The sequence below is a fragment of the Rhinoraja longicauda genome, chromosome 8, assembly GCF_053455715.1.
Source record: "Rhinoraja longicauda isolate Sanriku21f chromosome 8, sRhiLon1.1, whole genome shotgun sequence".
NCBI lineage: Eukaryota > Metazoa > Chordata > Chondrichthyes > Rajiformes > Arhynchobatidae > Rhinoraja > Rhinoraja longicauda.
Window position 1 is genome coordinate 61,282,967 of NC_135960.1, and position 23,802 is coordinate 61,306,768.

General features: G+C 43.2%; 1 protein-coding gene across 1 annotated transcript in view; it reads left to right on the forward strand.

Annotated features, from left to right (window-relative positions):
• Window positions 1-2,031: 2,031 nt before the first annotated feature.
• LOC144596033 (inositol polyphosphate 1-phosphatase-like) overlaps window positions 2,032-23,802 on the forward strand; it is a 59,518-nt gene continuing 37,747 nt past the window's right edge. The window contains exon 1 of the mRNA XM_078404112.1: window positions 2,032-2,333. The gene's annotated coding sequence lies outside the window, so the exon portion shown is untranslated. The remainder of the gene's footprint in view (window positions 2,334-23,802) is intronic.

The window sequence follows — 23,802 nt, forward strand, 5'->3', positions numbered from 1 at the left end:
CACAAACCGCTTCCGCTTCCACTCTGCGCCTAAGTCCATTGTCTGTGTCTTCTTGAATACCTCAGCTTTCAGTACAAAATAAAAGAAAATGCTCAGCGGGACAGGTGGAGGATGCATGGCAACATTTTGCCAAGGCTTCTGCACCAGATTTCTCCAGAATCAGAAACCTGTAGGTAGAAATGCCAAAGGTGCAGAAGAACATTACCACCTCCAAGTCTCACGGCTTCTAAACTGGGACATATACCACCATTCCTTCATTGTCCCTGGCTAAAAGTCCTTGTAGCCCTTGCTGGCATCCTGGCAGGGTGTTTATTCACAAAATGATGGAGTAACTCAGCAGGTCAGGCAGCATCTCAGGAGAGAAGGAATGGGTGACGTTTCGGGTCGAGACCCTTCTTCAGACTGATGTCAAGGGGGGGGGGACAAAGGAAGGATATCGGTGGAGACAGGAAGACAGTGGGAGATCTGGGAAGGGGGAGGGGAAGAGAGGGACAGAGGAACTATCTAAAGTTGGAGAAGTCAATGTTCATACCACTGGGCTGCAAGCTGCCCAGGCGAAATATGAGGTGCTGTTCCTCCAATTTCCGGTGGGCCTCACTATGGCACTGGAGGAGGCCCATGACAGAAAGGTCAGACTGGGTGTGGGAGGGGGAGTCGAAGTGCTCAGCCACCGGGAGGTCAGGTTGGTTAAGGCTGACTGAGCAAAGATGCTGAGCGAAGCGATCGCCGAGCCTGCGTTTGGTTTCGCCGATGTAAAGAAGTTGACATCTAGAGCAGCAGTGCAATAGATGAGGTTGGAGGAGGTGCAGGTGAACCTCTGAAGAAGGATCCCGACCCAAAACATCACCTATTCATCTTCTCCAGAGAAGCTGCATGACTTTCTGGATTACTCCTGTACTTTGTGTCTTTTTTTGGGGGTAAATAATCGGCATAATCAAGCTTAATCGAGGACCGGTCACCCTTGTCATTTCATATACTCCCCTCTCCAATCAGGCAAAAGGAACAGATGTGTGAAAATGCACACCTCCAGATTCAGGGATAGTTTCTTCTCAGCTGTTATGAGGCAACTAAACTATTTTGCCACCAACTAGAGAGCGGTCCTATCCTCCCATCGACCTCATTGGAGACATTCAAACTATCTTTAATCGGACCTTACCTCGCACTAAATGTTATTCCCATTATCCAGTATCTGCATATCATATCATCATATCATCATATATATACAGCCGGAAACAAGCCTTTTCGGCCCTCCAAGTCCGTGCCGCCCAGTGATCCCCGCACATACTGTGGACACTTTGATTGTAATCATGTATATATAGTCTTTTCGCTGACTGGATAGCGCCAACAAAAACATTCTTTCACTGTACATGCGACAATAACAAACTAAATAAGCTAAACTAATGGTACAAAACTGAGATGTGCTAAGACTACTTGTATAAAGCCAGCAATACCAAATGTACAAAACCACACAAAGAATGTAAAGAGTTTGCATTAGAGATACAAGGAAATGCAGATGTTGAGCAAATTGAGCAAAACCTGAGCAGACCTTATGATCCAGCGGACCAGTCAGCATCTGTGGAGGGATATGGTCAGACGACGTTTCGGGCTCTGGACCCTTCAGACTGACTATTGCAATGTTCTTTTGCACAATTTTTTGTCATGAATAGAATTTATTTTTGAAATGAAATGAAACATTTTATTTAATCTCTATTATTGTCGATATGTTACTAATTGCATTTCTAAGGTAATCGTTGTTCTTAAAACGAAGAAGGTAGACACAAAATACTGGGGTAACTCAGCGGGACAGCCAGGCACCGTCTCTGGAGAGAAGGAATGGTTGATGTTTCGGGTCGAGAAGTCTGAAGAAGGGTCTCGACCCGAAATGTCGCCCATTCCTTCTCTCCTGAGACGCTGCCTTGTCCCGCTGAGTTACTCCAGCATTTTGTGTCTATCTTCAGCACCTGCAGTTCCTTCTCAGGCATGGTATTTTTTTAAGAGGGGTTAATTCGGGCTGATCTGCGCAATGTAACGAAAGTGATGTACAAGGAGCAGCCTCTGGGCGGCAGCTTTGCGATGCTGCTTCCTTGCACCAGAGGAGAGCGACCCTCTCTCTCGCTTTAGCACAATTCCAGTTGCCATCATCCATCGCAAATCCACAGCCAGTGAGGTCTGCCGTCGGACTTTCCGCAGAGCAGGGGATTTCAGTCGCTGGCCTTTCGGATGCTCCAACTGACAGCGCAAGCAATTTCCAGGACAGAGGCAATTTCCAGGACTCCAAGGCAAGGCAAGCCCAGCCATCGTGGAGCGGTGCGGACCAGCAACAAGCACCCAAGGTAATGCCATCCTCACGCCAGCGTGTAGGTCCTGTTGCTGTCCGCAGTGGAGGGCGGAGATCCCAGCCCAGCAGCGGGGAGACACGGTTGGGTTGGTCTAATGGATATTTTGGAGACTGGGACCTAACAGCAGTCTACCGTTTGTGTTTGTTAGGCGCTCAAACGGATGGCACATTGGGAGATATAAGAAAATAACTGCAGATGCTGGTACAAATCGAAGGTATTCATTCACAAAAATGCTGGAGTAACTCAGCAGGTCGGGCAGCATCTCGGAGAGAGAAGGAATGGGTGACTGGGGAAGGGTCTCGACCCGAAACGCCACCCATTCCTTCTCTCCCGAGATGCTGCCAGACCTGCTGAGTTACTCCAGCATTTTGTGAATGAACACCTTCGATACATTGGGAGATGCACGAGGGGCTGGTGTACGTGTTTCCATTGTACAGTGTTCATGGTATTCCGGGCCAGTCATTGTCCTGGGGCCATTCCTGTCCCATCTGATGTGTCTGTCCTCAGGAGCTTTTTCTTTTGCCTCCCAAACCCCCGGGGCAGACATTTCCACCCGAGCTGTTTCTGATGGCCATTCTCAGCTGACCTCCCCTCTCGCTCCCCCCCCCCCCCCCCAACGCTGCTGCACTGCAGTGCAAGAAGGGGCTCGGTGAGGCGTCGCCGTTTGCTGAAAGAACGAGCACCTTACCTTTTACATGCAATGCAGTGGCTTCACTGCACCGCTTTATTCGGTGCACGCGTTAAACGTTCACTGTGAGTCCAACTGTGCGAAAAGACGTTTTATCTTTCGCAGGTATTTATCCACAAAAATGCTGGAGTAACTCAGCAGGTCAGGCAGCATCTCGGGAGAGAAGGAATGAATGGGTGATGTTTCGGGTCCAGACCCATCTTCAGACGTGCAGTTTTATTTTTCCCCATTTAGTTTCGCTCTAAATTGGCACACCAGTCGCGTTAATCTCTCGGTGCCTCTCCTTTTCCGCGGCTGCGGTCGTTGGGACATGGTTATGTCCTTGGCAAGACATTCAACTTCCGAGAGTTTATCACAAGCGACTGACCTGCGAGAAATTGCCGGTGATCGGAAATTAGTGAGCCCCAGGTGAGTATCTCTAACACCTGGGCGACTGTATTTATTTGTAATAGCCGGATCGTGTCCAAGGTCAACACAGGTCAGAGAATCAGCAAGTTTAAACCAAAACAATTTCGGATCCTCTCCCTTCATTGTCTTGTATCAGGTGTATCCGAGGCTATGGTGTCTGACCACGTATCCAGGTAACAAATGAACGTTCTGTTACAGAGCACCGTTCTGAACTGCTTGTTAATGCCCAAAGTAAACTGCTAGCATTTTTTTTCTCAAAAAGTAGATTTGTTTTTCATAATCAAGAAAGAATTTGAAAGAATGGACATTGAAAATAAGGTATCCACACGTGGAGAATATAGAAAACAGCCGTTCAGTCATGGTTGAATCCAAGGTGAAAATTCAGGAAAGGACGACTCTGCTCTAGAATGTGAAATTCAATGCCACAAACTCAGGTTGAGGTGAATAGCACAGCGGCATCTACCAGGAGGTTAGTAAAATAATGAGGGAGAAGGGGTAATTCATGTTTACAGCATCTTACTTTAAGGCTGCTTTTATTTCCCATGGTGGAAATGCCAAAGACGAGAGGACATAGGTTTAAGGTGAGTGGGGGGGGGGAATTAACAGAGATGTAGTGGTGGTAAGTTGGTTTACACACTTACCATCATGTGGTATGACTTACAGTAATACCACAGTCACACCACAGGTGAATCTGTGGAATTCTTTGCCACAGAAGGCTGTGGCGGTCGTCAATGGATATTTTTAAAGCAGAGACAGATAGATTCTTGATTAGTGCGGGTGTCAGGGGTTACATGGAGAAGGCAGGAGAATGGGGTTAGGAGGGAGACCAGCCATGACTGAATGGCGTAGGCTGGATGGGCCAAATGGCCTAATTCAGCTCCTATTACCTATGACTTTATGACACGGAGTAGTGGGTGTCTGAAACACACTGTCAGAGCAGGTGGTGGAAACAGATACAATAGCGATGTTTAAGAGTCATTTACAATAGGCAGGGAACAGAGGAATACAGATCCCATGTGGGAAAATTAGATTAGTTATTGGCATCATGGCCAGCACCGACATGTCAAGCTGGAAAGGGTGCAGAGATTTACAAGGATGTTGCTGGGCTAGAGGGTCTGAGCAAGAGGGAGAGGTTGAATAGGCTGGGTCTCTATTTCTTGGAGCACAGGAGGATGAGGGGGGATCTTATTGAGGTGTATAAAATCATGAGAGGAATAGATCGGGTAGATGCACAGAGTCTCTTGCCCAGAGTTGGGGAATCAAGGACCAGAGGCCATAGGTTTAATGGTGAAGGGGAAAAGATTTAATATGAATCTGAGCGGTAACTTTTTCACACAAAGGGTGGTGGGTGGATGGAACGAGCTGCCTGAGGAGGTAGTTGAGGCTGGGATTATCCCAACATTTAAGAAACAGTTCAACAGGTACATGGATAGGACAGGTTTGGAGGGATATGGACCAAATGGGCAAGTGAGACGAGTGTAGCTGGGACATATTGGCCGGTGCGGGCAAGTTGAGCCAAAGGGCCTGTTTCCACACTGTATCACTCTATGACTCTATGACAGCGGGCTAAAGGGCATGTTCCTGTGCTGTAGTGATCTATGTTGTGTGTTCTCTCTTCTGGAAATCCGATGGGCACTGTAGGTGCGAGGTAGCCTTGTGGCCCCGACTTGATTTTTATGTCAGGGACTTATAGATTTATATCGTTTACTATGTGGTACTCCATAGGGGATGGTACAGAGCAACTTTGATCATGTGGTAATGGGAACAAATGTCTGAAAATGTCTGAACTTTTTTTTAAGAGAAATTGCAAATACTGGCAAAATGAACATTTTAAAAATGCAAATGGTAGAAACGCTCAGCAGCTTCTGGGGGAAAGAAACAGAGTTAACATTTCATGTTGAAGACTCTTCATCAGAATTATTGTGGCTTCACTGGATGTGCAGTTTAGTGAGAAAGGCCACTTCACTTGCTGAAAGCCAGCACAGTCCGAGTTTGAATAAGTGCCTCTTGATATTACCTTCCACAGCCAGTTTCAGGAAAGCCAGCTGCCACAGGCCCACCTAGGCCAGTACAATGGTTATGCTGAGGGTTGACCGTAGAGGTGCTTAGAGATTGGGCATAGTGGCACAGATGGATGGTGGAGACCGGGAACACTAACACAGGTAAATGGCATTGGGATAGTGATTGTGGACATTAACACAGATTGAGGGTGGACTCCTGGATCGGGGATACTGACACAGGTTGGTGTTGGCATCAGAGATTGGGAATACGGACACAGATGGGGGAATGGGAGATCAAGGATGCAGATTGATAGTGGAGGTGGGAAATTCTAGAAATTAGCAAAGGTGCAAGGATGGAAATATTGCCAAAGATAGATGGCAAAGATGAGGATAGCGGCACAAGTAGATGGCAGTGTTGGTGATATTGAAAGAGATCATTGATGGGGTTGGGAGGCTGAGGAACTTGGCAATTATAATGTCATGGTGTCTAAAGTCATACAGCATGGAAAAAGGCCCTTTGACCCAACTTTTCCATGCCGACCAAGATGCCCCATCTACACTAGCCCCACCTGCTTGCGTTTAACTCATATCCTTTTAAACATTTCCTATCCATGTATGTCTCTCAATTTCTTTTAAATGCTGTGATAGTGCCTGTCTTAGCTACCTCCTCTAGCAGATCATTCCATATACCCACCACCCTTTTTGGTGAAAAAGGTGCCCCTCAGGTTCCTATTAAATCCTTCCCTCTCACTTTAAACCGATGTTCGCTGGTTCTTGATTCCCCAACTCTGGGTAAAAGGCTGTGCATTGACCCTATCTATTCCCCTCATGATCTTATACAGCTCTGTAAGATCACCCCTCAAGCTCCTGCACGCCAAGGAATAATGTCCTAGCCTGCTCAACCTCAGAAAAGGGTATTTTCTGCACCCTTTTTAGCTTAGCAACACCTTTCCTGAAACAGGGTGACCAAAGCCCAATGCATTTTACCCTGCAGTTCGGGATTAGAATATACTCCTTTGATTTTCTTCAAAATCCTGCACTATCATCTTATAGAGAGCATGACAGCATGGAAACAGGTCCTCTGGCCCAACTCATCCATGCCGACCAAAATGTCCGTCTGAGCTGGTCACATATTTACCTGGATTATGGCTACATCTGCGTCCCACAGTTTAATAACCTCCTCAGAAATGACGGCAGCACATTCTCAATGGCGCATGGTGTTACCTGGAGTTTTTATAAGATTAACCAGACACAACTCTGAAATGCAATTTGAAACTGAAGCCTTCTGATTGTACTTGAATTGTGGCTTCCACATCCTGGCGATTTCCCAAAGCATTTGACAGGAAATACACTACAGAAATAGTAGTCTTTGCTGTTTGTAAGCAAACACCGCAGCCTGTTTTACATGCCCCATACGTGAACCTATGCTCTTCCTGCTCTCTCTAATGCACAGCCATTTACTGACTAATTTCACCAGAGTGAGTTATCTTTTCTCAGTCTATTATGCTATCGCCATTATTTTATTATTTGCTGCACTGACATTTTTTATTACTTATTTTATGGGCTACAATAGAATAATCTTTAATGTTATTGACCCTTAACCCGGAGATCCACATTACTTATCCAGAGAATGTGAACTGAAATTACACCAGGGCAGAGTACGATTTTGAACTTAAAACAACAGGGATGGTTAGAAATAATACAACAAATTATTTGTTAGTTTCTCATAAAAACTCAACTTGTCCTTTCATAAAGTCATGGCATAAGTGATAGGAGTAGAATTAGGCCATTCGGCCCATCAAGTTTACTCCGCCATTCAATCAAGGCTAATCTATAACTCCCTCCTAACCCCATTCTCCTGCCTTCTCCCCATAACACGGTGGCGCAGCGGTAGAGTTGTTGCTTTACAGCGAATGCAGCTCCGGAGACTCAGGTTCGATCCTGACTACGGGTGCTGCACTGTAAGGAGTTTGTACGTTCTCCCCGTGACCTGCGTGGGTTTTCTCCGAGATCTTCGGTTTCCTCCCACACTCCAAAGTCGTACAGGTATGTAGGTTAATTGGCTGGGTAAATGTAAAACTTGTCCCTAGTGGGTGTAGGATAGTGTTAATGTGCGGGGATCACTGGGCGGCACGGACTTGGAGGGCCGAAAAGGCCTGTTTCCGGCTGTATATATATGATATGATATGATATGATATGATATGATAACCTCTGACACCTGTACTAATCAAGAATCTATCTACCTCTTAAAAATATCCACTGACGGCCTCTACAGCCTTCTGTGGCAATGAATTCCACAGATTCACCACCTTCTAACTAAATAAATTTCTCCTCATCTCCATCCTAAAAGAATGTCCTTTAATTCTGAGGCTATGACCTCTAGTCCTAGACTCTCCCACTAGTGAAAACATCCTCTCCACATCCACTCTATCCAAGCCTTTCACTATTCTGTATGTTTCAATGAGGTCCTTCCTCGTTCTTCCAAACTCCAGCGAGTACAGGCCCAGTGCCGACAAACGTTCATCATAGGTTAACCTACTCATTCCTTTCACAGCTCAAGCTTTACCAGCCGATGGAGAATAAAGCTTGCTCTGGTTCAGGTTAGGAATCCGTTCCAAAACCTATGCAGTTAACTTTTTAACAGCTTGCCAAAGTCAGGCAGCATCCAGGGAGGGAATGGACAGGCCCTCCTTCAGGCTGTGGATTTCCGTCACCAGTAAACCAGCATAATTAGGAGGCATTTTAGAGTCTAATTGTTTTAAAACCAGTGTTGCTTTAATACATGGAGAAATGAGAAACTGCAGATGCAAGAATCCTGAGTAAATCATGGAGTAACTCAGCAGGTCAGACAGCATCCGTGGAAGGAATGGACAGATGACATTTCTGGTTGAGTCTGATAAAGGATCTTGACCCAAAGCATCACCAGTCCATTCCCTCCCCAGATGCTACCAGACCCACTGAGTTCCTCCAACTCCTCCAGAGTTTTGCTTTAGATTCCAGCATCTGTAGTCTCTTGTGTGTCCATGGTAACGCCCAGTTGGTTATGCACAACCCTTCTCACTGACAGCTGGGGATCATCGTCAGCATTAGAAGATTTGCCAGGCCATCACCAGGCTTGATTTTTGGCACAGAATCATATCCATCTACCAAATGAAAGACATTTTCCATTGCTACCCCTGGCTTCACTCTTCTGCATTAACAGTGATGACTTTACTGTCAGAGAGATGGTTCTGAATTCAGACCAACATGGGCATTAAGCCTTTTGCCCATGAATTGGTATACCTCTGTATTGGACTCCGCATGGAGAAAGCAGAGCATGGAGAATCTCTGTGCCCTTCACTTATGTTGCTTGGTAATCCCATCACTGACCAAGATGATTGAGTCCTGAATTTCAAAGCTAGATTAGAGAGCGTGGTCGGAAAACAAATACATGGGTATAACCTGTTTGAAGATGTTCTTATCAATCAACATAATACCAATTCTTGATGATGTTGGTTGGGCAGAGCTCTGCACTCTCCAAATGGTGGTTGCACATTCCACACATAAAATGTGCATTAGAGCAGCCTTTGGCATTATTCCCCACACCTGTGATCTATATCAGATGCTAGGGAAGGCCATCATCCCCACATTCCCTTTCAAGACATACCAGCATGTCAGAAACATATTGTGATATTTCACCATTGGTTAGTCAACAGCTTCCAACTTACTTCTTTAACATGAGTTTCAATGGACAGCCTATGCTAGATCGACATGCCTGCACCTTCTCAAGGGCAAACATGGCCCAGGAACAGTAAGGGCCAGGTTTTCCAGTGACCTTCACAACCCATTAGTGAATTAAAGATTAATATTGAGCATATTATTTCACAGCAAATAAAGATTTGCTTGAGATGTTTGCAGAAAGTTGAAAGGCTACACAATGCATTGATAGTTTGTAAGATTAGTGCTATTTTAATTCTTTGATCTAAATGAAACGCATAAGTTGTACGAGACAGGCCAATTGCAATGAATTACCAAAAATCTGAATTTCCAACAAACCATGTCATCTTGTGCATGTTTACATCTGCATCACAACAAGCTTTGACTCATTGACTTCACATTCAAAGCGCATCCTGTTTTTATTCAAAATAACGGGCTTGCAGAATGAGTTTTCTTTTCAAAGATTGTTCACTGGTGTGGAAATTATATCCATGCTAGAGCAATAATTTTGATTCAATCTCCATTTACTAATGCAAGTTAATTCGGCTGCAGTGAAACTTAAACTATATTTCCTTACCTGGATTTTGAAATGTCATTGTGATACCTGACTGGAATTTCCTATCACCACTAACTGGAAAGATGATAAAGCTCTCCAGCAAGAAATCCGCCCCAGGTTTTCCTGATCCAGATCCGGTATTTTCAACGTTGTACAAGTTGATGTGAAAGAAACTGACCCAGTGCTTTCATCCTTTGTGCAAGTTGGGCTGGATTTGAGAAATATTCTTTTTTTTCTGCGAATTTCTGTTCAATTTCGACTGCAAAACAGCCATGAATAAAATCCAGCCTAAGCCAGCATAATTTGGAGACATTTTAGAATCTACTCCTTTTTAAAATGGTGTTGCATTGATACATGGAGACACAAGGCACTGAACATGCTGCCATTTTAGTTGGTTTAAGTTTATCGTCCCTCAAGAGATGCTGCCTGACCTGCTGAGTTACTCCAACACTTAATATTTTTCTTTAATATAAACTCCTTTATATGTTTTAAATTATAACCTGAGTACCTTGATTCAAAAATCTAAAAATAGATATTTTTAACTGATGACACTGATGACATTAATTGAAGGAACTGCAAATGCTGCTCTATCAAAAAAGACACAAAGTACTGGAATATCTCAGCGGGTCAGACAGCATCTTTGAAGAATATGAATAGGTGACGTTTTGGGCTGGGAGCCTTCGACTCTTTTTATCATATTAAATTACTAAAAAATATTTTAAAAGTTACTAATTATTAATTATTTTGCGGTTGTCACTTTCATTGTAAATTTGTGACATTGCATTCCAAAAAACAATGTTAGCAGCATCCTGAAACACCTGCAGAATGATCTTGGGAGGATGAATTCTTTTTCATGTCAGTGTCTAACACCACTGCGAAAAAGATCCTGACCCAAAACGTTACCTATCCATGTTCTCCAGAGCTGCTGTCTGACCCGCTGAGTTACTCCAGGATAATGTGCTTTTGTTTTAAAAAAATGAGTGCAAAAGGACAATGGGTAGCTATATAATTGATATAATTAGGGCTCAAAATTCTGAGATATTTCGTGTGCTCGTGTGATGTATTTTTAGTGAAGAATCGCATAGAAATTAAGAACACAAAAGGGGGCTAAAGGGGCCAAAAATGAAACCATTTATTTAAACGCACCTCCCAAATTTCACTTTATGGCCATGCTGTTTATGGCTCCTTTTAAACATATGTGGGTTTCTGCTTCCACCAGTCTTTCGGGCACTGAGTCCCACAAATTTGAATTTTATGAACACAAAGTGCAAGAGTAACTCAGCAGGTCAGGTATGCAAATATGGAGAACATGGATAAGCGATGTCCCGGTCAAGACCCTTATTCAGACTTCTTCAGCACCAACAGTGATTGAACATGGTTTTTCCTCGATTCCCTGCCAAAGCTTCTAATAAGTAACAAATTCCTATCCCAGTCACTCTGCAAAGGGAAATAATTTCCCCAGCTGTACTTTCTCCCAGCTTAAACTCCTCATGATTATTTTACACCCCACACCATGCTGCAGTGGTAGAGTTGCTGCCTTGCAGCGCCAGAGACCAGGGTTTGATCCTGACTGCGGGTGCTGACTGTAGGACTACGGGAATTTGTACATTCTTCCCATGACCGCGTGGGCTTTCTCCGGGTGCTCCGGTCACTCTCCAAAGATATGCAGGTTTGTAGGTTAATTGGCTTTGGTAAAATTGTAAAATTGTCCCCAGTGTGTAGGCTAGTGCAAGTCTACAGGAATCAATGGGCGGCGTGGAGCGACTAGGCTTGTATACACTGGAATTTAGAAGGATGAGAGGGGATTTTATCGAAACGTATAAGATTATTAAGGTCGTTGGAGACGTTAGAGGCAGGAAACATGTTCCCAATGTTGGGGGAGTCCAGAACCAGGTGCCACAGTTTAAGAATAAGGGGTAGGCCATTTAGAACGGAGATGAGGAAAAACTTTTTCAGTCAGAGAGTTGTAAATCTGTGGAATTCACTGCCTCAGAAGGCAGTGGAGGCCAATTCTCTGAATGCATTCAAGAGAGAGCTAGATAGAGCTCTTAAGGATAGCGGAGTCAGGGGGTGTGGGGAGAAGGCAGGAACGGGGTACTGATTGAGAATGATCAGCCATGATCACATTGAATGGCGGTGCTGGCTCGAAGGGCCGAATGTGCTACTCCTGCACCTATTGTCTATTATCTATTGACTTGTTGGACCGCAGGGCCTGTTTCCGTGCTCCTTCTCTTAACTAAACTAAACTTAAATCCTACTGCAGTTTCCTACTTCCCAAGAAAACAAATCCAGCCGTCAGTCTCCCCTTTGCTCCAATTCTCCAGTCCTGTCAACATTCTCATAAATCTCCTCTGCAGCCTCTTCTTTCTTTCACATCCTTCCTGTTGCATGGTCACATCCTTCCTAAACTGCACACATCCTCCTGCTGTTATTTAATTAAGATTTTATACACTTCAATCAAGACTACAGCATCTTATATTCATGCCTCTGCTGATAAAGGCAAAGATCATATTAAGCCCTCTCAAACATCTTATCTATCCATTCCACATTGTGTTCACGGACCCATTTCTTTCTCTGCAGTTTTTCTCACTGGTTATGCCTTGTTAATCATCTGCAACCTGCTCAAAAATGTTACTTGCCTTTCTCCGTATTGATTACCACTTGCTGTTTTGTGCTCACCTAACCAGGTTGCTAACATTTTCCTATAGTTTGCAACCTTCATCATCACTCTCAACCAATCTGCCAATTTTGGTATAATTAACAATTTTCTCAACCATGGTACCTAAATTTGAGTCCAAATCATTGCATGTATCTTCTTAAGAAGATCGTTTGGTTTCTCACATTTAGTCCATCTGAAGAAGGGTCTCGAACCGAAACGTCACCCATTCCTTCTCTCCAGAGATGCTGCATGTCCCACTGAGTTACTCCAGCTTTTTGTGTCTATCTTTACCCCATCTTTAATCTAGTTTCCTCTGGATGCACTGGCTTTTACTTTTGTGACCGCGTTAGATTTCTTCAAATGCCTTGCAAGAATCCATGCAGGTGACATCAAACGTGCCATCTTCCCTGACCTTCCATTTCACCACTGCAAGGAATTCTGAGAACTTAAGTTGTAGCTTCTTCTCAACAGTTAGGGGCGGCACAGTGGCGCAGCAGAAGAGTTGCTGCCTTACAGCGCTAGCAGCACCAGAGATCCGGGTTCGATCCTGACGACTGGTGCTGCCTGTACGGAGTTTGTACGCTCTCCCCGTGACCGCGTGGGTTTTCTCCGACATCTTCGGTTTCCTCCCACACTCCAAAGACGTACAGATATGTTGGTAAATTGGCCTGGTATGTTGGTAAGTTGGCCCTAGTGAAGTGGTGTATGTTGTCCCTAATAATAAGTGTAAGTTGTCCCTAGTGTGGGACAGTGTTAATGTGCGGGGATCATTGGTCAGTGCGGACACGGTGAGCCATAGGGCCTGTTTCCACACTGTAGCTCTAAACTAAACTAAATTAAATTCATGCAGATCTCCATTTGCCTCTCTAAATGCTGAACCTGTGCAATCGTTAGATAGCAAATCCAATAATTTACCCACTACCAAAAGGTCTGGCAAACATCTAGTCATTCTGTCCTTTTAAACCAACAGTACCACATTCACTGCCTTATAGGGTCTGGCAATCAGCCTGAAACCAGAGAATTAGAAAGTGATAGTCGGAGCTTATGTTATTTCCTCCCTTGCCTTTTTTAAGAACTTGGAATATATCCAATCCAGGCACGGTGATTTATCCACTTTCAAAGTTGCTGGACACATTACTATTTCTTCTCGTCCTTTGTTTATAATTTTCTATGTATCACATCTTTCCTGCTCAATGCAAATATCTGCATCATTCCACTCTGCTGTGAAGATGGTCACAAATGATTCATTGTGCAGATTTTTTTTTAATCCAAGGTATTGTCATTAAAAAATCACATGGTATACAGAGGCATTATTGCTGGATAGAAAGGTGAATTTGCACTAATAGCTCTTTAAAACAATATCCCACGTGAAAAGAGACACAAAGTGCTGGGGTAACTCAGCGAGCTAGGCAGCATTTCCGGAGAACATGGATATAGATATATTTCGGATCAGGACCATTTTTCAGACTAATTTGGGAGGTGGTGGGGGGGGAAGAAAGCTGGAAGAGAGAAGATAGACACAAAATACTGGAGTAACTCAGTGGGTCAGGCAGCATCTCGGGAGAGAAGGAATGGGTGACGATTCGGGTCGAGACCCTTCTTCAGAAGACAGAAGAGGCTGGACAAAGTTTGGCAGGTAACAGGTGAACACTGCCAGTGCGGGTTTTGATAGGCGGATGGTTGGTCAAAGGCCAATGATTATAAAAAAAACAGGTGTGAGCAAAAGGATTGAAGAGCTACAAATCGTAAGGCCTATGAAGGGATATTTGTGGAGGTTGTGGGGGAGGGGAGGAATAGGTGCAAGTCCAAATGGGGCACATTATAAGCGGGGGGAGGGGTGGGGAAGAAAGTGGGGCATGGGGTTTGTACTAATTAAAACCAGATTAGCATGTTTTCTCATTGAGAACAAGGAAATGGCCATTTTATGCTAAAGGAAACAAATCTGTTAAAATGCCCAGGAATATTGTATAACGATGCTTTGGGTCTATCAATTCCTCTATAAACTCTATAAATTGGGATCTTCTATAAATTCCGCTCTGAGTTACTCCGGAGCATCTGCTGTTTCTTGGGTCTCCAAGCTGGGTTGTTCATGGAAAGGAGGAGACTGTAAGGAGATCTGATAGAAGTTCTGAAAATCATGAAAGGTATAGAAAGAGGACGTGATAGAGAAACTGTTCACATTGGTGGAAGGATGAAGAACCCTGAAACACCTAATGACGATGAATTGCAAGAACCCAAGATGCCATGAGGTAAAACATTTATTACCCAGTGAGTTGTTTAAGGCCTGAAATGCACTGCAATGACAAACCATGGAGACAGTTTCAGTTGTAGCATCCGAAAGGGAGTAGGTTAAGTCTCTGAAAAGAAAGAATTTGTAGAATTAGGGCAGGGGAACAGAACTAGCTGTAAATCTTTTCCAGGGTTTGAACGATCTAGGAGCCACTTTCTTTGCTGTAAACATTCTATGAAGTGTCAGTCGGGTATTCAGTTTAAAGGTTTGAGATGGTGGAGGCTTTAGTACGGTGCTCACCTTTTTCTGTTTCAAGGGCAACATGGAACAATCCAAGCAAACTGATCTTGGAAACAACACCAATGTTCTGATTTTTTTTTTAATTGGCATGCGCTAAAAGAAAACAGAGTTAGTAAGTGCCAATTGAGATAAAAGGAGAACATTCCATTAGTCTAGAAACTTTGAACTTTGCCAAGAATTCCAGAAGAATGTTCAATTGGATTGCAGAACCATTTTACATACAATCTGGCCTCTCCCATTGCCATATTCCAGCATCAATGTGAAGTCTCTTTATCTTTCATTCTCGCTTCCATCTTCCTCACTTGTTTTGCATGCACTTTATCCAAACGTTTTCAAAAGTGGCATTTTTAAACCAATGTTATTTGATCCTCCAGTTATTTATCGACTTGCATGTCAGTTTGACAATATTGTTTTCTGCATATTTTATAATGTAAAGGTAAGAAAAACTTTTGAGAGAAGGTAAGGATGCAATTTCGTCAATCCTCGATTTATTATTTCATTGTTTATTTATACCCATGTGAAATAAGACACTTCTGATCTGAATAAATCAAAGGGTTCTTGCTAAAACGGTGGAGCCAAGTTTGTTTTGATGTTGTAGAAAATGTCAGATCTTGGTTTCAATCTCATTAAAAAGCTCAAATGGTATATAATACCCTTGTGAACGTTCTTGTAGTGTAAAATTAGATGCATTTGCCTCAACAGTTGAGAACACATAGGCAAATACAAATAGTCGTCACTGGTGCTATTTCAGCTTCAGTCATTACAAGGCAAATTTCCATCGGTTACCACGTCAGTCAATATTGTAACTCTGACTGTACACAATAAATATATCTGTGACCAGCAACCACTGTTCTATAAGCTGTAATATAGTTATGGATCAAGACAGGGCAGACCCGCGTGATAAAATTCTGAGGACCAACTTTGATGGTATCAGACACAAACTCACTTACATTGATTGGAGTAGGTTGTTTGCAGGCAAAGAAACATCGAGAATGTGGGATGCTATTAAAAGTGTGATGACTGGAGACACGGGCATGAATGTTCCTGTTAGACTGAAGAGCAAGGCAGGTGGTTATAAGGAAGCTTGGGTGACGAGAGAAATTAAAGTGCCGGACAGGAAAAAGGAGGTATGGGACAGGTATAGATTGCCGGGATCAGGTGTATCCCAGAAGGAGCTTTGGGAACTGTGGAATATATTTATGATGGACATCAGAAGGGCAAAAAGGGGGCAGGAGATAGCTCTGGCAGATAATATTAAGGAAAATCCAGAGATTATATGTACATTCATGCTAAGAGGGAATTGGGAAACCAAAGCAATAATCTCTGTGTGGAACGGCAAGAGGTGGGCAAGGTCCTCAACAAGTATTTCTCCTCTGTTTTTGCTGTGAAGAAAGACATGAAGACTGGGGAAGTTGGGATGTTACATTACAGTTATACAAGACTTTGGTGAGGCCAGATTTTGAATATTGTGTTCAGTTTTGGTCACCCTGCAATAGGAAATATGCAGTTAAGCTAGAAAGAGCGCAGAGAAGATTTATGAGGATGTTACCAGGACTCGAGGGCCTGAGCTATAGGAAGAGGTTGGGCAGGCTACGACGTTAGTTCTTGGAGCACAGGAGGATGAGGAGTGATCTTGTAGAGATGTAGAAGATCATGAGGGGGATAGATAGAGTAGATGCACAGAGTCTTTTACTCAGAGTCGGGGAATCAAGAACCAGAGGACAGATTTAAGGTGAGAGGGAATAGATTTAAGAAGAATCTGAGGGAAGAATTTTCACACAGAGTGCCAAAAGATGTAGTTGAGGCAGATACAATAACAACATTGAAAAGACATTTGGATAGATATATGGACAGTAAAGATTGAGAGGGATATGGGCCAAATGTGGGCAGGTGGGACTAGTGTAGATGGGGCATCTTGGTTGGCATGTGAAAGTTGGGCTGATGGGTCTGTTTCTGTGCTGTATGAATCTCTGACTCTATGACTCTATCTCCTGGTGCAGAACAGCAGCATAGCATTGAAATAAAAAGTACATCAATGTATTTTCTTCATTATCACATTGCTGGGGAAAAGACTTGTGAAGGTGGAATGGAACAGTAAGCAGAAGGCAAAAGTGCTAATTATAATTGAAAGAAAATTTCTCATACAAGGTATTTTTAAGGAAATTAGGCACAAATCTCATTGCTGTCTTCTATTAATTATCTTTCATGGCAACATTTTCATTTGGAGGTTTGGACTTAAAATCTGCTTGCCTTTGGCATACTGTAGTTCTGCATTTACGTTTAAAGCCTGGTAACCTTTTAAATAGAGTCAGATATTCTAGTAAATTATAATGAAAATCTCTGAAGCTAGAATAATTAGACATTAACCGTTGAACCAGTATCCTTTTAGATTATCCTTAGATTCACTTATTTCAAAATATTTTGAATGCAGTATTCAGTACTTATTGACAGATCAAATACTAAAGTGCATTGAGGCAAAGCATTTCTGTTAAATATTGTTCTTAAGACTAAAAACGTCCCTTCCTTGGCAGTCATTAACTGTAGTCTGAAGTAAACTAATCAATAGTAGATTGATAGTTATCAGTGTAAAGCATTGTTGAACTTCAGTCTACAATTAACCTATTTTACAAGTATCATGAGCATGCTGGAATAAGTTAAATATTAATTAGAAGCAATTATCTTACCATTATCTGCGTAGGTCTGACTATTTTAAAAGCGCAATGTTTCCTCTTTCAAAATGTCCGTGAAGCCTTTATTCATATCTTTATTGACATGATTTACGTCAAACCAAAATGACTTTCAAATGATTTTGAGAGTCAGACGATGTAGATCTTCTTGTTTATTTCCTTGAAATGAAATGAAATGAAATGAAATGAACAATGCGAGCCAAAAAGGATTATTTTAGCAAGATCAATATACTGGCAATGTTTGAGACTGAAGTTACAATATGCTTTCGGGAGAAGATATTCAATGGAAGGTTAATATGATAAATTAAGATTAAGCGTTTTAATTGAGATTCAATTATGTTGTTCATAAATCAACGCATTGCTGAAGACGAAGAAAGATTGGTGCTTGCTTCAAAGGTGTATTAAGGGACGTAATTGTACATATTCACCTGGAGTAAGGGCCAGTAAGTAGGACATTAAGTAGGACAATTGGTCCCCAAGTCAAGAAGAGTATTGAAGTTGCAATTTGCATAAAATGAAGTGAGAAACTTTCTAAAAAAGGCACAAAGTGCTGGAGTAACTCAGTGGGTCAGACACCATCTGTGGAGAACATGGATAGGTGACGTTACGGGTCAAGATCATTCCATATTGGGTTTCTTGTATTCATGGGAATACGGCTAGGCAGGGGCGGCACGGTAGTGTAGTGGTGGAGTTGCTGCCTTATAGCACTTTCAGCGACAGAGACACGGGTTTGATCCCAATTGCAGGTACTTTCTGTACGGGGTTTGTACTTTCTCCCCGTGACCACAAGTTTTCTCCAAGATCTTTGGTTTCCTCCCACACTCCAAAGACATTTGTAGGTTAATTGGCTTGGTATAAATGTTCCTCGTGTGTGTAGGATAGTGTAAGTGTGCGGGGATTGCTAGTCGGTGCGGACTCGGTGGGCCGAAGAGCCTATTTCCATGCTGTATCTCTAAACTGAACTAAGCTAAACATGCTACAATGCTTATATTGGGAGAAGGCTAATTACAACAATAGGCCAAGGTGAGCTAGACCATTAGATTCAACATTTTCTCGGAGGAAGGAGTCAGAGGGTAGCGGTGGAGGGTTGCTTTTCTGAGTGGATGTCTGTGACCAGTGTTGAGCCACAGGAGTTGGTACTGGATCCCTGCTGTTTGTTATGTACATTAACAATTTGGATGATGATGTAGTTAACATCATTAGCAAATTTCCAGATGACACCAAAATAAATAGTATAGTGGACACTGAGGAAGGATATCCAAGTTTCTAACAAGTGGCTGCACAGTGGTACAGCAGTAGAGCTGTTGCCTTACAGCTCCAGAGACCCTGTCTACGGGTGCTGCCTATATGGAGTTTGTACATTCTCTCCGTCACCTCGTGGGTTTTGTCCGGGTGCTCTGGTTTCCTCCCACATTCAAGGATGAGCAAATTTGCAGGTTAATTGGCCTCTGTAAATTGTCCCAAGTGTGTGCAGGACAGAACTAGTGTATGGGTGGTCGCTGGTCAGTGTGTGCTCAGTTGGCCAAAGGGCCTGTTTCCACGCTGAATCCCTGAGGATCTAGATCAATTGGGAAGTGGGCCAAGGATTGGCAAATGGAATTTAACTCTGACAAGTGTGAAGTGTTACACTTTACTGTCAAACCGGGGCAGCACTTGTACATTAAATGGTGGAGCCCTGGAGAATGGTGCAGAACAGAGATATCTGGGCATATAGGTGCACAGCTCCTTAAGAGCAGCAAGTTAGTTGGACAGGATGGTGCAGAAAGCGTTTGGCACACTTGCATTCATTGGGAATGGTATTGAGTATGAAAGTTGGGATATCATGATGCAGTTGTACAAATTTTTGGTGAGACCACACTTGGAGTACTGTGTGCATTGCTGGTTACCCAGCTTCTGGAGGGAGTGTAAGAAAATAACTGCAGATGCTGGTACAAATCGCAGGTATTTATTCAGTCTGAAGAAGGGTCTCGACCCGAAACGTCGCCCATTCCTTCTCTCCTGAGATGCTGTCTGACCTGCTGAGTTACTCCAGCATTTTGTGAATAAATACCTGCTTCTGGAGGGAGGTCATTATGTTGATAAGAGATTCACCAGGATGTAACCTGGGCTTGTGGGCTTGAGTTATAGGGAGAGGTTGGAGAGGTTGGGATCTTTTTCATTGGAGTTCAGCTCATTGTACAAGGATGGATAAAGTGAACACTCAGAGATTTTTCCACCCTAGAGGATTCTAAAATTAGGGGGCATAGGCTTAAGGTGAGGGGGAGAGATTTAAGACGGACCTTAGGGGCAGCTGTTCACTTGGATGGTATTCCGTATGTGGAATGAGCTGCCAAGGTAAGTTATATTTGTCTGAGAAACTGTTGCCATGCATGTAGCATTGACGACCTTAAATTGGGAGCTTTGACATCCAGTGCAGCAGTATAGAGGAGCTATGGCAACCTCTTGGTAATTTCGTCATCGAGTTTTCAGGCTGCCCTTCTGTTCCAGGCCCTTGCACATAAAAATAAGGAGTCTGACATCTTGCAACTTCAAGCCCTCAGCTGTTCAGATCCTAAAAGGGGTGGAGCAACTATTTCACAGCTCCAGAGACTCTGGTTCAATCCTGACTTTGGGTTCTGTCTGCATGGAGTTTGTACATTCTCCCTATGACCGGGTGCTCCGGTTTTCTCCCACATCCCAAAGACGTGCGGCTTTGTAGGTTAATTGGCCTCTGTAAATTGCCCCGAGTGTGTAGGGTGTGGATGCAAAAGTGAAATAACATAGAACTAGTGCAGATGGTCGGCATGGGCTCAGTGGGCTGAAGGGCCAGTTTCCATGCTGTATCTATCGTTCAAAAAAAGGGTATGGAGCAGGCAGGTCGGAACTTCTCCCAATAGGCAGTCTGATGCTGGTCACCACTTTCTCCTACTGATTGTGCAAAATGCTGTGTTTGCTGAAGTTTGGTAAGGGGTTTGATCCGAGACAGGTTATAGCAGAGGTACTTGCCTTGCCTGTCAGGTAGGCATCTTCAATGCGATCCTCACCACCAAATAATCAAGTCATATTGGATTGCCTTCAGATGAATGTAATGTATCTTATTCCCGTGTGGTGCACATTTGGGGGGTATGAAGCTTTCCAGATTCACAGACAGTTCTCCATTACAAGGAAGTACAGGAATATTTCTCTGGCTGCAGCTGATAATGAAACTGCATTTGGGAAAGTGACATCGTTCAGGTTTAATAATAATAATAATAATAATAATAATAATAATACATTTCATTTGTATAGCACTTTTCTGGAAACTCAAAGACACTTTACAGAGTAAGTAAAACATAAAAATAAATAAATAAACGAACAAAAAAAGGAAGGATAAGGAGAAGCGACGGTCAGTGGTTGAAGGCGGTGTTGAACAGGTGAGTCTTCAGTGATGTTTTGAATGTGGTGAGTGAGGAGGAGTCTCTGATGGTTTGAGGTAGTGAGTTCCAGAGGGTGGGAGCAGTGATGGAGAAAGCCCTGTCCCCCCAGGATCTGAGTTTGGTCTGGATGGGGGGGGGGGACAGGAGGTTAGCAGCAGCAGAGCAGAGCGGAGGGTGAGGGTGGGAGTGTGTCTGTGGAGGAGGTCAGTCAGGTAGGATTTGGCCAGGTTATGGAGGGCTTTGTAGGTCATGAGGAGGATTTTGTACTGGATTCTCTGGGGGATGGGGAGCCAGTGGGGCTGTAAAGGATGGGGGTGATGTGGTCACGGGGCAGGGAGTGGGTGAGTAGACGGGCAGCGGAGTTCTGGATGTATTGGAGTTTATTGACCTCTGTCGTAGGTTCATGCTGCAAACAGCAGCTTGACTGCTGGAGGGGAACCGTGTCACATTTTGAAATTGTAATTCATGATACTGCAGTTAATTTGTTGGTTAACGTGCAAAGTCAGGGATTAAGATGGAAACGAGAGAGGCCTTCCTTAGGAAACAAGGTTGCTCTGGATAATATGACGTGCTATTTATTAGGATATGGATAATTAAAAATCATTTCAACATTGTTAGTTTATCTTAATTAAAGCATTTTGGCTTGACATGGAAGGTAAACACATTGGTTAGTTTAACCTTTATTTGCAATTTAACATTGGGTCTGACAAATAAAATCACTGAATTGCTGCCAAATTGAGCAGGGAGTTTATTACTTCTGTGTGTTCAATTTCAACAAACATACGGCACAGAAAGCAATGAACAAGCGCAAAATAAGGTTTATTATCTCTGCACATTTACTATGTATATGAGCACAATTTGGGACAATTAAAGAAAACTAGACAAAGTGGACCCGTTGGGCCCAAACCTCTCCTGCATTGGTGCAGCACCCTGTCCTCCCCCCCTCCCCTCTCTCCTCAACCCCCCCTCTCCCTTCTCCTCCACTCCCCCACTCCCTCCTCCCCCTCCCCCTCCCCTCCTTTTAAACTTTAAAATGTGAATAACTTTAAAAATATAACACTGATTTCAATAAAACTACTTGCATTATCACTAAAGTGACAATGGTGAGTAAGGTGGGCCTAAAATTGTTGCGCTATCGTGTACCGCTTTGGCTGAAGTTCAGTCACAAACAAGATAACAAACGAGAGTTTTAGTATATAGATGAACGGTTGTGGACCTGAAACAGTAACTCTGTGGTTGTCTTCATGGGTGTTGCCTGACTGGTTGAGTATTCCCACTATTTCCTCTTCTAATACCATTTTTAGACTATGTGCATTGTGAATAAAATGGTCTCTGGTCTCCTTTATGTAGAATGACCAAATTGGATACATAAGGACTTCATCATGTTAAGCAAGCTCATTCCTCACTGAAATCCAGCAACCAGGGATGTTTAAGTTGTTATAAAGCATAAACAAACATGTTAGTATTACAGATGTAGCTATGTTCCCGGAGGCTTTTACTTTTGCTCAGGGTATAATTAATTTAGTCAACCTTGATTGAAAGAGATATCCTAATTTTAACGTAGAAAGTCATTGTTACCATTCCCAAATGGCATCTTCTTTGCTGCATTATTCCTGTCTGAAGTGATCTACAAATCTCTGAGCTGTATTTTTTAATCTTTGCCAGAGATTTGCACAAGAGAATGACTGGTGATGAACACCAAGTCTTTAGACTTTAAACTATAGAGATACAATGTGGAAACGGCCCCACGGCCCACCAAGTCCACGCTGACCAGTGATCACCCCGTAGCACTATTCTACACACTGGGAACAATGTACAGAAGACAATTAACCTCCAAACCTGTACATCCTTGGAGTGTGGGAGGAAACCAGTGCACTCAGAGAAAACCCACGCAGTCACTGGGAAAACGTACAAACTCCATACTGACAGCACCCATAGTCAGGATTGAACCCAGGTCTCTGGCGCTGTAAGGCAGCAACATTACCGCTGCGCCACTGTGTCATCCTGTCAAGTGAAACCAGCAATTCTTGCACAATAGGTGAGGTCAATATGATTTATCATTTATTTGTTTTTCACAGACATTATCATTTTGGTTGCTGAGCAAAGCTCATTTTGGTATTCAAATAAATCTTTTGTGGTCATTTTGCAGATTTAAGGGCAATATCCATTTCCACAACAATTTCACAGCACCCAAGAGCAAGAAATCACAGTGCTTTGGATTAATTAGTCTCATGAAATGTGCATGTACCATGTTAAAGGAAGTGTAAATAATAACCTTTAGTCTCCAGAGAGACTGAGAAAGGGTTCTGCCTCGAAATGCACCTATCCATGTTCTCCATAGTGGCTGCCTGAGTTACTCCAGGACTTTGTGTATTTGAAAACCAGCAACTGCAGTTCCTTGTGTCTAAATAATTGTAATGCTATTTATCAATATTGAAGACATTCTAACTTTGATCATTCATACCAAAGCATTCAATTGCCACCCAGGGAACAGCCTAGCATTGCAAACAACTTCTTCAGCCAATGGTGCAGGTTCAATATGGAAAATTGTATGTACTTGCTGCGTAACAAGTGGAGATGAATCTGATTTTACAGCAGTAAATGGGATGTAAAGGGCAAATAATGATTTAACATGTAGCAATAAGGCGTCATGGTGGCACAGCAGTAGAGTTGCTGCCTTACAGCACTTGCAGCGCCGGAGACCCGGGTTCGACCCCAACTACGGGTGCTGTCTATACGGAGTTTATACGTTCTCCCCGAGACCACATGGGGTTTCTCCGAGATCTTCAGTTTCCTCCAAAGACGTACAGTTTTGTAGGTAAATTGGCTTGTATAAGTGTAAAC